A 15,885-nucleotide genomic window follows, 5' to 3' on the forward strand; every position below is an offset into this window, starting at 1 on the left:
GCACACTGGGAACGTTTAAGACTTATCTAGACAGCCACATGAACGGAGTGGGAATGGAGGGATACAAAAGAATGGTCTAGTTTGGTTGGACCAGGGAGCGACGCGGGCTTGGAGGGCCTGTTCCTGTGCTCTGTTGTTCTTTGATTTATGCATCATTGCTGAGTTCCCTCAGCTTTGCGCCCCAATAGAGTTGTACCCTTTATTTAAATTGTCTCGCCACAATCTTTCTACCAAAATGAATAACTTCACATCTCTCCCCACTAAATTTCAACTGCCACTTGTCTGCCCATTTCACCAACCTATGTCCCTTAGAAATCGTATCCCTCCTCGCATCTACAATGTTTCCAAGATTTGTATCATCCTCACATTTTGAAATTGTGCCCTACACCTAGATCTATGTCATTTATGTGAAACAAAAATAGCAGGGCTCCTGTGTACCTTGAAGCACCTTCCTCAAAAATAAAACATCCATTCATCCAAAGATGTGCGGGTTAGGTTAATTGGACATGCTAAATTTGCCCCTTCGTGTCCTGAGATGCGTAGGTTAGAGGGATTAGTGGGTAAATATGTAGGGATATGGGGTACGGCCTGGGTGGGATTGTGGTCGGTGCAGACTCGATGGGCTGAATGGCCTCTTTCTGTGCTGTAGGGTTTCTATGATTCTATGATCATAATCCATAAATTCAGGATAAAAAGCTTCAGCAACATGTTTTGCTTTTCTGTAATATTTAGTGCTGCATTATCAACAACCGTTTATAAGTCAATGTTTATATACTTATTAAATGAGCCTGAATTTTAGCTTTTACACTGATTAATTGATCTAGCTGATGCTACAGGGTGATTAAATTAATTTAAATTATTACCTGGCGATTCAGCCCCATTCTTGTGCTATATGGTCACTGAGCGATTTAAAACAAAATCATTTTACTTCATAGACTCACGCACTGATGAATCTTCCTCAATCTGACTTGCGGTTACTCCAATATTTCGTTAGCGGAGAAAATGGGAATATTAAATCAAATCTGAGGAGAGGTGTATACCATGCACTTGATCTCTGACTGACCCACAGCTGAATGTCAAGGACTTACACACCCAGCAGTCCTTATCTCCTTCTGCAAATGATCCAGCTGTAACATGAACAAAAGCGATTCTATATATTTGTATTTTATAATGATTTTGGATGTTAGCCTCTGACCATATTATAGGGAGCCTTTCAAATCCCTGAGAAAAAGGCTCGAGCGCTTCAGGCAGAGCCCAACGGTCAGTCCAGCAGCATCATCATAGAGCCGCCAGCGGGAGGGGCCAAAGCGCGCCAGCAGGGCGGTGCAGCCAATAGGAAAGAATCGGGTGGCTCTGCGAGGGGCGGAGCTCCAGGACTGAGCGTTTAATGGAAAAGCGCGAGCGGCTCGAGAGAAAGAGCGGGAGGAAAGGGAGACTGTGATTGGAGGGCACGCTGGGGCGGGGAAACTGTGATTGGAGGGCAAGCTGGGGCAGGGAGACTGTGATTGGAGGGCAAGCTGGGGCAGGGAGACTGTGATTGGAGGAGAAGATGGGGAGGACTGTGATTGGAGGAATAGGTTGGAAAGGGAGACTGTGATTGGAGAGGAAGCTGGGGCAGGGAGTTTGTGATTGGAAGGGAAGATGGGGTGTGGGGGAGGGAGACAGTGATTCGTGGAGAGGGTGGGGAGGGGGGGCGCTGATTGGAGGAGAAGTTAGGGGGAGGGAGACAGTGATTGGAGGAGAAGTTAGGGGGAGGGAGACAGTGATTGGAGGAGAAGGTAGGGGCGATAGTGATTGGAGGAGAAGGTGGGGAGATAGTGATTGGAGGAGAAGTTGGGGGAGATAGTGATTGGAGGAGAAGGTGGGGGAGATAGTGATTGGAGGAGAAGGTGGGGAGACAGTGATTGGAGGAGAAGGTGGGGGAGCTAGTGATTGGAGGAGAAGGTGGGGGAGACAGTGATTGGAGGAGAAGGTGGGGGAGATAGTGATTGGAGGAGAAGGTGGGGGGAGGGGAGCGGCACGGTCTGGGGTCAGGAGCTCACGAGGAGCGCGAGCGGATCTTTGAATCCCAACAGTAAAAAGCGCGAGCAAAGAGAGCGGGAAAATGTGGGAACGGAATGAAGAGGAGCAGAGGAAAAGCAGACAGAATCACAGAGTTGTTAGGGAGCAGGAGGAAGACATTGCAAGCAACTTGTACAAAATCTCATCACTGCCCATCACCCGTACTCCCTGTTCTCTGGGATGTGGAAACCTGTTATTACATTCTAGCGCAGTCACTGGACCCTCAATGAAGCCATGAGTTTTCCAAACATAATTTCATCAAGATGTGAACCTTTTAACTGAGAGCTCAAACTGTGGGATCACAGTGCAAGTCTCCCCCTCACAATGTGTATCACAGTGAGATCAGACATCACAATACGTTTGTAAACTGATTTCGATTTGATCTGATTTATTATTGTCACCTGTATTAGTATACAGTGAAAAGTATTGTTTCTTGCGCGCTATGCAGACAGAGCATACCGTTCATAGAGAAGGAAAGAAGAGAGTGCAGAATGTAGTGTTACAGTCATAGCTGGGGTGTAGAGAAAGATCAACTTAATGTGAGGTAAGTCCATTCAAAAGTCTGACAGCAGCAGGGAAGAAGCTGTTCTTGAGTCGGTTGGTACGTGACCTCAGACTTTTGTATCTTTTTCTCGAAGGAAGAAGATGGAAGAGACAATGTCCGGGGTGCGTGGGGTCCTTAACTATGCTGGCTGCTTTGCCGAGGCAGCGGGAAGTGTAGATAGAGTCAATGGATGGGATGCTGGTTTGCGTGATGGATTGGGCTACATTCACGACCTTTTGTAGTTCCTTGCAGTCTTGGGCAGAGCAGGAGCCATACCAAGCTGTGATACAACCAGAAAGAATGCTTTCTATGGTGAATCTGTAAAAGTTGGTGAGAGTCGTAGCTGACATGCCAACTTTCCTTAGTCTTCTGAGAAAGTAGAGGCGTTGATGGGTTTTCTTAACTATAGTGTCGGCATGGTAGGACCAGGACAGGTTGTTGGTGATCTGGATATCTAAAAACTTGAAGCTCTCGACCCTTTCTACTTCGTTCCCTTTGACGTAGACAGGGGCATGTTCTCCTTTACGCTTCTTGAAGTCAATGACAATCTCCTTCGTTTTGTTGACATTGAGAGAGAGATTACTGTTGCTGCACCAGTTCACCAGATTCTCTATCTCATTGCTGTACTCTGTCTCGTCATTGTTTGAGATCCAATGACAATCTCAAGTAATGAGATGTGCTCTGCATGTGGCGCGACACCGGACAAGAATAGCCTGCAGCCAGGGCAGAACTCAAGGATGAATGATCTGATCCATGTAAACTCACAGGCGTATCATACATTCAATGGCATTTCTCACTTCAAACTGAAGGGATCTCACCACTCGCAAACATCCTCACATCTCCATCTGGTCTCATCTCCTCTGGAGACCGCCTCCTCAGTCCACACCATCTTGAGGTCACTTGCACAGATCAACATCAGTCCTGACACACACCCTTGTCCAGTAACCTCTTCCCTTGCCTGGGGCCACTTCTCCCCCTTTCCCAAGCTAGCCCTCATCCTGCAGCCACCCACACCTTACAACTGGTCTAGTAAGTAGAGATTTCCCTAAAAATGATGTGTTGCTGTCTGTGAAGCCTGGTGCTGATTATTGCGAATGCTGCCTGAAGCGAGCTGGGAAACTAACCTCGAACTGCAGCTCACCAGGTGCATGTTGCTTATATCCAGTTGCGAAACACGTCAGCATGATTGCACGCTGATGTGCCCAGATGAGCCAGGGTAGCGGGATGATTCTGGTGGGTAGACACAATGATGAGATGCAAATACATTGAAATTATGTTCCCAATGTTAGGAAGTGGGAAACATAGTCTGCTACTGACGCGTGCACTAGATGATCACAAACCTATTTCATAATGGTGTGTAACCGATTTTTGGCCTTCCCACTATGTTGCCTGCTTATGCTGCCAAGCACACTCACCACGAACAGGAACAGACAATTCAACCCATTGTTCCACAGGACATTGAAGCATTGGAATCCTTCTTCACCAAGAGAAAAAGACATAGTGAAGGCAAACAGTCCCATGTCTATTGTTCACCCTATAAGAATTTGATAATAGTATTATATTTCTGGGCATTTTGATTCAGGTGGACTGATGTTTATGAACTTAAAAGTTGGCCATGTTTAAAATAGATCAGTTTGAACTTCCATTAGACAATTAACGTTGAAGATTATCGGGGAAAAGAAAGACAGTTGCTTGTGATGAACTATACTCAATAAATTTATGACTTCAGTGGGCCACTAAATCTGAATTCAAGGAGTTTTCTGCTTTGAAAAAATAGTTAACAGCATTGAGTTCAATAATGTGGACTGAGGATAGACTTTCTGTTTAAATAAACTATGCATTGGTTTAATTGATCTGTTCGGAAGGAAACATTAATTTTCTGATTTTATGATAGGACAGACATTTTATGCAGACAGGGAGGTGTTGGTAGGCTAAAGGAACCGTGGTGCACGAAAGCTGTGCGGGACCTAGTCGCGAAGAAAAGGAAAGCGTACAAAAGGTTCAGAGAGCTTGGCGAAGATAGGGATCTAGATGAGTATACGGCTTGTAGGAAGGGACTAAAGAAGGAAATTAGGAGAGCCAGAAGGGGTCACGAGAAGGCCTTGGCAGGTAGGATTAAGGAGAACCCTAAGGCGTTCTATAAACATGTGAAAAGTAAAAGGATGAGACGTGAAGGAATAGGGCCTATAAAAGGTGAAGGCGGGAAAGTCTGTACGGAACCAGTAGAAATGGCAGAGGTGCTTAATGAGTATTTTGCCTTGGTTTTCACAGAGGAGAAGGACCTGGGTGGATGTACTGCGGGCTTGCGGTGGACTGAAAAGATTGAGTATGTGGACTTTAAGAAAGAGGTTGTGTTGGAATCTTTGAATGGCGTCAAGATAGATAAGTCGCCGGGTCCGGATGGGATGTACCCCAGGTTACTGTGGGAGGCGAGGGAAGAGATTGCAGAGCCTCTGGCGATGATCTTTGCATCGTCGATGGAGACGGGAGAGGTGCCGGAGGATTGGAGGATTGCGGATGTGGTTCCTATTTTTAAGAAGGGGAATAGGGATAGCCCAGGAAACTACCGACCGGTGAGTCTAACCTCAGTGGTTGGTAAACTGACGGAGAAGATCCTGAGGGACAGGATTTATGAACATTTAGAGGTTTAGTATGCTCAAGAATACTCAGCACGGCTTTGTCAAAGGCTGATCGTGCCTTACGAGTCTGGTGAAGTTCTTTGAAAATGTGACTAAACACATTGATGAAGGGAAAGCGGTAGATGTGGTTTATATGGATTTTAGCAAGGCGTTCGATAAGGTCCCCCATGCAAGGCTTCTAGAAAAAGTGAGAGGGCATGGGATCCAAGGTGCTGCTGCCCTGTGGATCCAGAACTGGCTTGCCCAAAGGAGGCAGAGAGTGTGTATGGATGGGTCTTTTTCTAAATGGAGGTCGGTCACCAGTGGTGTGCCCCAGGGATCTGTTCTGGGACCCTTGCTGTTTGTCATTTTCATAAATGACCTGGATGAGGAAGTGGAGGGATGGGTTGGTAAGTTTGCCGACGACACAAAGGTTGGTGGGGTTGTGGATAGTCTGGAGGGATGTCAGAAGTTACAGAGGGACACTGATAGGATGCAAGACTGGGCGGAGAAGTGGCAGATGGACTTCAACCCAGACAAATGCGTAGTGGTCCATTTTGGCAGGTCAAATGGGATGAAGGAGTACAATATAAAGGGAAAGACTCTTAGTGCTGTGGAGGATCAGAAGGACCTTGGGGTCCGGGTCCTCGAAAATCGGCCCCGCAGGTGGAGGAGGTGGTTAAGAAGGCGTATGGTGTGCTGGCCTTTATCAATCGAGGGATTGAGTTTAGGAGTCCGGGGATAATGATGCAGCTATATAAGACCCTCGTCAGACCCCACTTGGAGTACTGTGCTCAGTTCTGGTCGCCTCATTACAGGAAGGATATGGAAAAGATTGAAAGGGTGCAGAGGAGATTTACAAGGATGTTGCCTGGATTGAGTGGCATGCCTTATGAGGATAGGCTGAGGGAGCTCGGTCTTTTCTCCTTGGAGAGACGTAGGATGAGAGGAGACCTAATAGAGGTATATAAGATGTTGAGAGGCATAGATTGGGTGGACTCTCAGAGGCTTTTTCCCAGGCTGGAAATGGCTGCTATGAGAGGACACAGGTTTAAGGTGCTGGAGGGTAGGTATAGGGGAAATGTTAGGGGGAAGTTTTTCACACAGAGGGTGGTGGGCGAGTGGAACCGTCAGTGGTGGTGGAGGCAAACTCAATAGGGACTTTTAAGAGACTCCTGGATGAGTACATGGGACTTAATAGGATGGAGGGTTATAGGTAGGCCTAGAAGGTCGGGATATGTTCAACACAACTTGTGGGGCCGAAGGGCCTGTTTGTGCTGTAGTTTTTCTATGTTTCTGAAATGTTCTCAGCTGTTGATTTTAATAATTATGCTTTAGTGTGCTCAGGAACAGGCTATCTTGGATCTAGTAATGGGTAATAAGACAGGTCTAATAAATTATCTCAGAGTACACTAATGCCAAATTCAAAAATAGTTGGGATCTAGGCTAACTTCATAAAGTACCTTGGAGTTACAGACCTGGTCCCTAACAAAGTTAGGGGCTCTTACAGGATTAAAGTCTATAATTCCTTATTTGGTTTAGGATTATTGAACTCAAAGACAATGGGTGGGATTTTCCAGCTGCGTCGTCCCAAGGTTGGAAAATCCCACCCAAGGTCAGTGGACCTTTGCAGGGTCCATGTCCCATTCGCTACGATTCCTGTGGCAGGTGGGACAGGAAAATTCCACTCAATGTGTGTTGGGTATTTGTGTTTTCTTTCCAGGTGTTGCATTTGGGTTAGTTTAAATAGGGAGTGCCTTGTGGAATAATGCCTCTTTCAGTAGCTAAAGTTTTCCTGAGTGCGGAAATTTAATGTCTGAAGAAGGTAGCAGATTGAAAGACATCTTTAAAACAATATGAAGTTTAGAGATGGCCCTGAGGGTGTTTACAGGAAAGGACCATCATTCTGAAACTAAACCATTCAATCTCCTTTTGTTAATTAATTGAACAGAACTGTATAATCTTTGGGGTTTTCCAATTCAATCACAAGATTACAGCTGGGATTTAGCACAACTGTCATAATCTGTTTGTTCAAATTTAACAAACAACCAATTTGGAAGATGTTGCAACATCAATGTCCCTGTGGAGATTCTACAGGGTATAAACTACAGGCTTTAAGTATCTATGGCCTCAGAGTTTAAACCAGAGAGATTCCCTGGGACAGATTGCATCACGTGGAAAATGCATCTACCAATAGATGGTATTGAAAAAATATACTACCCGATCCTTGCCATTATTGGTGTTCCTGGTAAGTAACTATAACTATTGAAGTTTTTAAAATCTGCATGTGAGCTGGTTTCTGATTTTTCCCTGATAATATTACACTCCAGTCTAGTGATGTAGCTATGTTGTTAATGATAGAAATGCAATAAATATGAATTGAAGTTCACTGTCATGTTATAAATTTGTCTTATCAACATATATACTGCTCTTTAAGTCTCAGGTTAAATGACCAATTTTAGTGGAACACACTTGCTGCTTAGAGTCAGGGATATTCATTGTGGGGAGCATCTGTCATAGTAAGATTGTGCTTACTGTCTGTGGGATACAAACTGGATTGGAAAATCTGACTGATATAACAACGTATTAGTGTGAGTGTTTGTGACTGTGGAGTCTATTCTCATTGTGGGCCTCTAACTAGAGCAACACATGTCTCGAGTGGCCATGTATAACTGCAAGTGTCCATCACTATAATATTTCACTGAGTGTGGGTCACTAAGTGGGATAGAATAAGCCAGTTAAATTTGCCAGGTGAACGAGCTGTGAAAAGTGGCGAGTTGCTGCAATGTATTGTGTAGATGGCACACAATGCTGCTACTGTGCAATGGTTGTGGGTAGGATACCCATCAAATGGGTTGCTTTTATTTGGGATGGTGATTATCTTCTTGAGTGTTGTTGGAGCTGTACTCATCCAGGCAAATGGAGAGTGTTCCATCACACTCCTGACGTGTGCCTTGTAGATGGTGGACAGGCTTTGGGGAGTCAGGAGATGAGTTACTCATCGCAGGATTCCTAGCCTCTGATCTTTGGTTATATTCTTTCACGGGACGTGGGCATCACTGGCGAGGTCAGTCCATCCCTAATTTCCCTTGCGGTAGTGGTAAGCTGCCTTCTCAAAGTACTGCAGTCTTTATGGTGTAGGTACATCCATAATGCTGTTAGGGAGGGAGTTCCAGGATTTTGACCCAGTGACAGTGAAAGAATGGTAATATATTTCCAAATCAGGATGGTAATGATGAAGGGGATAGATCGAGTGAACGTTCAAAGACTATTTCCTCGGGTGGATGGAGCTATTACAAGGGGGCATAACTATAGGGTTCATGGTGGGAGATATAGGAAGGATATCAGAGGTAGGTTCTTCACGCAGAGAGTGGTTGGGGTGTGGAATGGACTGCCTGCAGTGATAGTGGAGTCAGACACTTTAGGAACATTTAAGCGGTTATTGGATAGGCACATGGAGCACACCAGGATGGTAGGGAGTGGGATAGCTTGATCTTGGTTTCAGATGAAGGTCGGCACAACATCGTGGGCCGAAGGGCCTGTTCTGTGCTGTACTGTTCTATGTTCTATGTAATTGGCTTGGAGGGGAACTTCCAGGCGGTGGTGTTTCTGTCCTCAGAGGGCGTGGATGTTGAATGTGGTGAATGGGGCGTCAATTAAGTGGACTGCTTTGTCTGGGCGTTGAGCTTCTTGAGTGTTGTTGGGAGCCGCATTCATCCAGGCAAGTGGGGAGTATTCCATCACACTCCTGACTTGTGTCTCGTAGATGGTGGATAGACTTTAGGGAATCAGGAGGTGAGTTATTTGCCATAGTTTTCCCACCCTCTGACCTACTCTTATAGCCACAGTCTGGCTCAGTTTCTGGTCAATGGTAAGCTGCAGGATGTTGATGGTCGAGGATATTGTGAAAGTATTACCAGTGAATGCCCAGGAGAGATAGTCATTACTTCACAAGTCATGTTGCACTAATGTTACTTTGCCACTTATCAGCCCAATGTTGTCCAGGTCTTGCTGCATATGGGCACAAACTATTTCAGTATCTGAGGACTTGCAATTTGTACTGAACATTGCACAATCATCAGCGAACAATCTCACTTCAGAGCTTATATTGGAAGAATGGTCATTGATGAAGTAGCTGAAGATGGTTGGGCCAGTTTGTACTATTTTGAGGAACTCCTGCAGTGATGTCCTGTGGCTAAGGTGATTGATCTCCAACAACCACTGTGATCTTCCTTTGTGCTAGGTATAAGTTCAGTCAGTTAAGAATTTCCCCTCGATCTTCATTGACGTCAGCATTGCAATGGCTTCTTGATTCTACACACAGCCTTCATATCAATGCAGTCATGCTAACCTCACCTCATGAATTGTGCTGGAGGATCTTACTCCAAATATTGTAATTGTTTGGTGCTGATTAATTCCTGTCACTCAGCACAGTACTGAATACCGTAATGCTAAGTGCCAGGCTGCCCAAATCCCAAAGGGAAACTTGAATCAGCTGCCACAACAGTTTGCAATTTGTATATTATGGGCAGACATCTGAAATCAAAAGTAAATTTCAGTCCGCTTGTGATGATTTTAAATATTAAATTGAAATATTTACTTGAAGAAAGAAAAAGGAACATAACACTTAAAGGCACATAAGAATACACTGACACAGTTAACAGTACTTCTGCAAAAATATGCAAAAAATATTTTGGCTTCAGTAAATTCAGAACAAAACTCCCTTTCGATAGCAACAGTCCTCAAGTATTTTTGAATCTATAAAATTAATTCCAGGAACATTACCACACAAGTCCTTGCTATTCTAGAAAAAATCTCTGTGTGATGCACTGGTGTTCGTGGGCTGGCTCCAGCATACACTGTCCTGGTCAAGATCCTATAGTAAGAAGTCTCACAACACCAGGTTAAAGTCCAACAGGTTTATTTGGTAGCACAAGCCACTAGATTTCGGAGCGCTGCTCCTTCATCAGGTAAGTGGGAGTTCTGTTCACAAACCGAGCATGTAAAGACACAAACTCAATTTACAAAATAATGGTTGGAATGCGAGTCTTTATAGGTAATCAAGTCTTAAAGGTACAGACAATGTGAGTGGAGAGAGGGTTAAGCACAGGTTAAAGAGATGTGTATTGTCTCCAGCCAGGACAGTTAGTGAGATTTTGCAAGCCCAGGCAAGTCGTGGGGGTTACAGATAGTGTGACATGAACCCAAGATCCCAGTTGAGGCCGTCCTCTTGTGTGCGGAACTTGGCTATCAGTCTCTGCTCAGCGACTCTGCATTGTCGTGTGTCGTGAAGGCTGCCTTGGAGAATGCTTACCCGAAGATCAGAGGCCGAATGCCCGTGTCCGCTGAAGTGTTCCCCAACAGGAAGAGAACACTCTTGCCTGGTGATTGTCGAGCGGTGTTCATTCATCCATTGTCATCGTGTCCCCAATCTACCATGTCTCGGGACATCATTTCCTGCAGTGTATCAGGTAGACAACATTGGCCGAGTTGCAAGTGTGTGTATCATGTACCTGGTGGATGGTGTTCTCACGTGAGATGATGGCATCCGTGTCGATGATCCGGCATGCCTTGCAGAGGTTGCTGTTGCAGGGTTGTGTGGTGTCGTGGTCACTGTTCTCCTGAAGGCCGGGGAGTTTGCTGCGGACAATGATCTGTTTGAGGTTGTGCGGTTGTTTGAAGGCAAGAAGTGGGGATTTAGGGATGGCCTTGGCGAGATATTCATCTTCATTAATGACATATTGAAGGCTCCGGAGAAGATGTCGTAGCTTCTCCGCTCCGGGGAAGTACTGGACGACGAAGGGTACTCTGTCCGCCGTGTCCTATATTTGTCTTCTGAGGAGGTCGGTGCGGTTTTTCGCTGTGGCGCGTTGGAACTGTCAATCAATGAGTTGAGCGCCAAATCCTGTTCTTATCAGGGCATCTTTCAGTGTCAGGAGGTGTCTGTTGCGATCCTCCTCATCTGAGCAGATCCTGTGTATACGGAGGGCTTGTCCGTAGGGGATGGCTTCTTTAACATGTTTAGGGTGGAAGCTGGAGAAGTGGAGCATCGTGAGGTTATCCGTGAACTTGTGGTACAGGTGATGAGGTGACTGTCCTTGATGGAGACACGTGTGTCCAAGAATGCAACCGATTCTGGAGAGCTGTCCATGGTCTTTATATGCCCTGTTTGCAAACAGAACTCCCACTTACCTGATGAAGGAGCAGCACTCCGAAAGCTAGTGGCTTGTGCTACCAAATAAACCTGTTGGACTTTAACCTGTGTTGTGAGACTTCTTACTGTGTTTACCCCAGTCCAACGCCGGCATCTCCACATCAAGATCCTATAGCCACACCACAAGAGTCTCCAGTCTTCTTTGATCTTCCACTCTATTGTTTCTGCAGGCTTTTAGGAGTTCATTGTTTTTCAGAATTGATCAACCTTTCATGTTACTTTACAGCTACGGTATTTATCAAAGTAAATTTACTATTTTGTCTCAACCACTTACAATTTCCCAATTGCATATGTTCATTTTGAAATGCACAGTTGACTTCAAATCACTTTCCTTATCTGCCTTATGTAAATTCCTATTCAAGCTGCTTGCCTGGCACTCTGTTATTTTCTATTTCAACCACTTGTCTTCGCAGTTCAGTCTGTCTTCAGTTTAATTAAACTATTCACTCATACTCACACATGTAATTCTGTTACACAGTATATAACAATGATATTGCAAACCTATGGAGAAATGTAAACAGAAAATGCTGAAAAATCTCAGCAGGTTTAACAGCATCTCTCTCCACAGATGCTGTCAGACCTGCTGAGATTTTTCCAGCATTTTCTGTTTTTGTTTCAGATTCCAGCATCCGTAGTATTTTGCTTTTATCTATGGAGAAACATCCTTTTTCTTCACAGTAATGTGGGCTGAGAGTGTCTGATTTTCTGCAGGATGGCTATTGTGCTGTGGTTATTGAATCGAAGGAAATTTGGCATGTCAGCTACAACTCTCACCAACTTTTACAGATATACCATAGAAAGCATTCTTTCTGGTTATATCACAGCTTGGTATGGCTCCTGCTCTGCCCAAAACCACAAGAAACTACAAAGGGTCGTGAAAGTAGTCCAATTCATCACGCAAATCAGTCCCCCATCCATTGACTCTGTCTACACTTCCCACTGCCTCAAAAAGGCAGCCAGCATAATTAAGGACTCCACGCACCCTGGACATACTCTCTTCCAATTTCATCCATCGGGAAAAAGATACAAAAGTTTGAGGTCAGGTACCAACCGACTCAAGAACAGCTTCTTCCCTGCTGCTGTCAAACTTTTGAATGGACCTACCTTGCATTAAGTCGATCTTTCTCTACACCCTAGCTATGACTGTATCACTACATTCTGCACTCTCTCCTTTCCTTCTCTATGAACGGTATGTTTTGTCTGTATAGCATGCAAGAAACAATACTTTTCACTGTACGCTAATACATGCAACAAAAATAAATTAAATCAAATCAAATCATCCATTCCTGCAACTGATGCAATTTGATGAACCAAATGGTATCCTTCATTTGGAGTCTCTACACATATAATTTGCACTGAACTGTGCCCTTAGCTCTGTTCCCTACAAAAGACATAAATATAACTAAAGAACATACATATCACATACTGGCCAGGTTTCAGCCTCAAACAATAAATACTAATATTAATAAACTGTTAATCAATAAACAAATAGTGCACTGCTTGAATAAATAATCTTTTCCAGTATCTGCAATATTACCAATGAACCGATGGCAATGATAAATTTTTACTGAACTTACAGAGAATTAAATAGGATATCTCGAACAGAAACTGGCTGTTCAACCCAACTGCTTTATGCTTGTGTTTTATGAGGCCACAGAATATGACACAATGACCATCTTTCCTTGACATTCAATGTCATTACTATTGCTGGATCCTCCACCATCAACATCCTGGAGGTTACCATTGACCAGAAAGTGGACCAGCCATATAAATACTGTGGCTACTAGAGCAGGTCAGAGACTGGGAATTCAGACATAGGCTTCTTTCCATCCTAGCCCATCTAATTTCAACAGCATACCCTTTGATGCCATTCTTTCTCATGTACTGATCATTTATCCTCTTAAGTCAAACTTTTCTCATCACCTTGACTAAATGTTTTGTCACGTTCCTCAATTGAACCTCCTTTTGAGTAGCAAAATCTCTCCAACATTCATTAGTGGATTTTTGGTGATCTTAATGGACTCCATTTTGTTTTTATTTGTACATTAGATGTGTGTGTTGATGGCCAACATTTACTGCCCATCTTTAATTGTCTTTGAAAAGGTGGTGATGAGCTGTCATTTTGAACCACTGGAGCCCAATTTGTAACAATTCACAAGTGGAAATACCTTCTTTACCTCAACCTTATAACAGAGCTTGATCTTGTCAAAGATTAGCTCACACCTCAGCCTTTTCATATCTATAGAATAGATGTTAAGAACCTCACTGATGTTAACGTTATCCCGAAACTCAGAAGGGTAACTTGGAAAACCGGTTAAAATAGTGGAGTATATTTTCAATTTGGTATACTGTGAGAAAAGATGTGCAAACCAGGGAGGAATTGTCCAGTCATTTTGTGATCAATTAATAAAGAATATTAAAAGAAAAATACACAACAAGAACTATAATGCACTACAACACTTAATTACACTGATGGCTGTACACACACAGAAGTTACTCCTTTGTTCCCAACTATTTAAAATCACTGAACTTTGAGATGAGGCATTCCCAAAGAGTATCCAATATTACAATGGTGTAGTGGCATTGTCACTGGACTAGTAATCCAGAGACCCAGGGCAATGCTCTGGGGACCCGGGTTCGAATCCCACCATGGCAGATGGTGAGATCTGAATTTAATAAAAATCTAGAATTAAAAGTCTAATAATGACCATGAAACTATTGTTGCTTGTTGTAAAAACGCATCAGGTTCATTAATGTCCTTTAGGGAAGGAAATCTGTTGGCCTCTATGTGAATCCAGATCCACAGCAATGTAGTTGACTCTTAAATGCTCTTGGAGATGGGCAATGAATGCTGGCCCAGCAGAGACGCCTACATCCCATGAAAAATTTTTAAAAAACTACGTACACTTCCTTGGAATCCATATTTATGTTCTACAATAACCCCGTTCACCTTGCACCACCTTCTCTTTGATAGTGGAATCCCTCCTTCCTGCCAGTCAGCCAATCAGAAACTTTCCTCTCGAGGAACTGAGTAGCCTACTCCTGCTCCTAATTTAGTATGTTCTTTCCTCCTTAACTCCATGATTCTATGTCTCCACCATTTTAAATGTTAATCTCAAAGAATTTCCAGTTCTGATGGAAGATTATGGACATGAAACATTAACTCTCTTTTCCTCCCTACAGATGCTGCCTGACCTGCTGGCTGTTTTCAGAATTCTCTGTGTTTTATTCAATTGAGACCATTTGTGCAACTTGGGTTTTGTTCAAATACTTTGGCCTGGATATTATTAGGGGATCAGGTGGGAGTGGGTTTCAGACAGTCCTATTTCTTGAATCTGAGTGGGGCAGAATTTCGTCCTTGTGAGTTTCCAATCTTGATACACCTACACACCTAAGGTCTTGGGAAACCATGTCATTGCAGTGAAATCCAGTAAACAGGTTGCTGCCAGCCTCATTACAATATTGGGAGGGGTTGACTAGCTGTCCTCTGTTGTGCCTCCAGTAAACACATTAGTGAGCAGGTTAGAGACCAGTTAAAGTCAGGGAAGAGATTTTTAAATTTTAACAGGACAGTGAGTTTGCATGCTAGGATATAGCCTTTATTGAGCTCAGGCATGAAGAATATTTGATTAATAATTTCCAATCTTGTTTCTTTTTTCAAATTTAAAAACAGTTAATTTAGTAGCGATTGTGATCCTGTCCCTGGGAAAATGCGGGCTCTCCAATTGCACCACTAACTACCTGGTAGCCATGGCAATGGGGGATCTGCTGTTTATTGTCACTGACGTCATATTGAAGCGGATAAATGATTATTATTTTCGAGGATCTTTCCTGGACATCACTCCTGTCTGCAGTATCCGCACTGTCATGAATTATGCAGCCAGAGACTGTTCTGTTTGGTTCACCATCACTTTCTCCTTTGATCGATTTGTTGCCATTTGTTGTCAGAAGGTGAAATCAAGATATTGCACCAAGAAAACTGCGACTGTGGTTCTAGCCACAACCAGTATTCTGCTATGTCTGAAAAGCATTCCCATTTATTTTGCTATTGAAACCAGAGGGATGATCGACAATGTACCATATTTCTGTCAAGTAAAAGCAAGCTACTTTACTGAGCCCGGATGGGTGGGATTTGACTGGTTTGATACGATTTTCACTCCATTGCTCCCTTTCACTTTAATTTTGTGGCTCAACCTTCTGACAGTCAGATATATTTTACTGACCAATCAGGTCCGTAAGAGACTGAGAGGTAAAAGCAATGGAGAAAATCAAACTGATCCAGTAATGGAGAGTAGAAGGAAATCTGTGACTTTACTTTTTGCTATATCTGGAAGCTTCATACTTCTGTGGTTGATACATGTTGTACATTTCTTGTATTATAGCATTACAGGAACAAATCCTGCATATTACAATGCTTCTTTATATACCCTTGAACGAGTCGGATATAT

Source organism: Mustelus asterias, chromosome 8 (genome assembly GCF_964213995.1).
Source record: "Mustelus asterias chromosome 8, sMusAst1.hap1.1, whole genome shotgun sequence".
Lineage (NCBI taxonomy): Eukaryota > Metazoa > Chordata > Chondrichthyes > Carcharhiniformes > Triakidae > Mustelus > Mustelus asterias.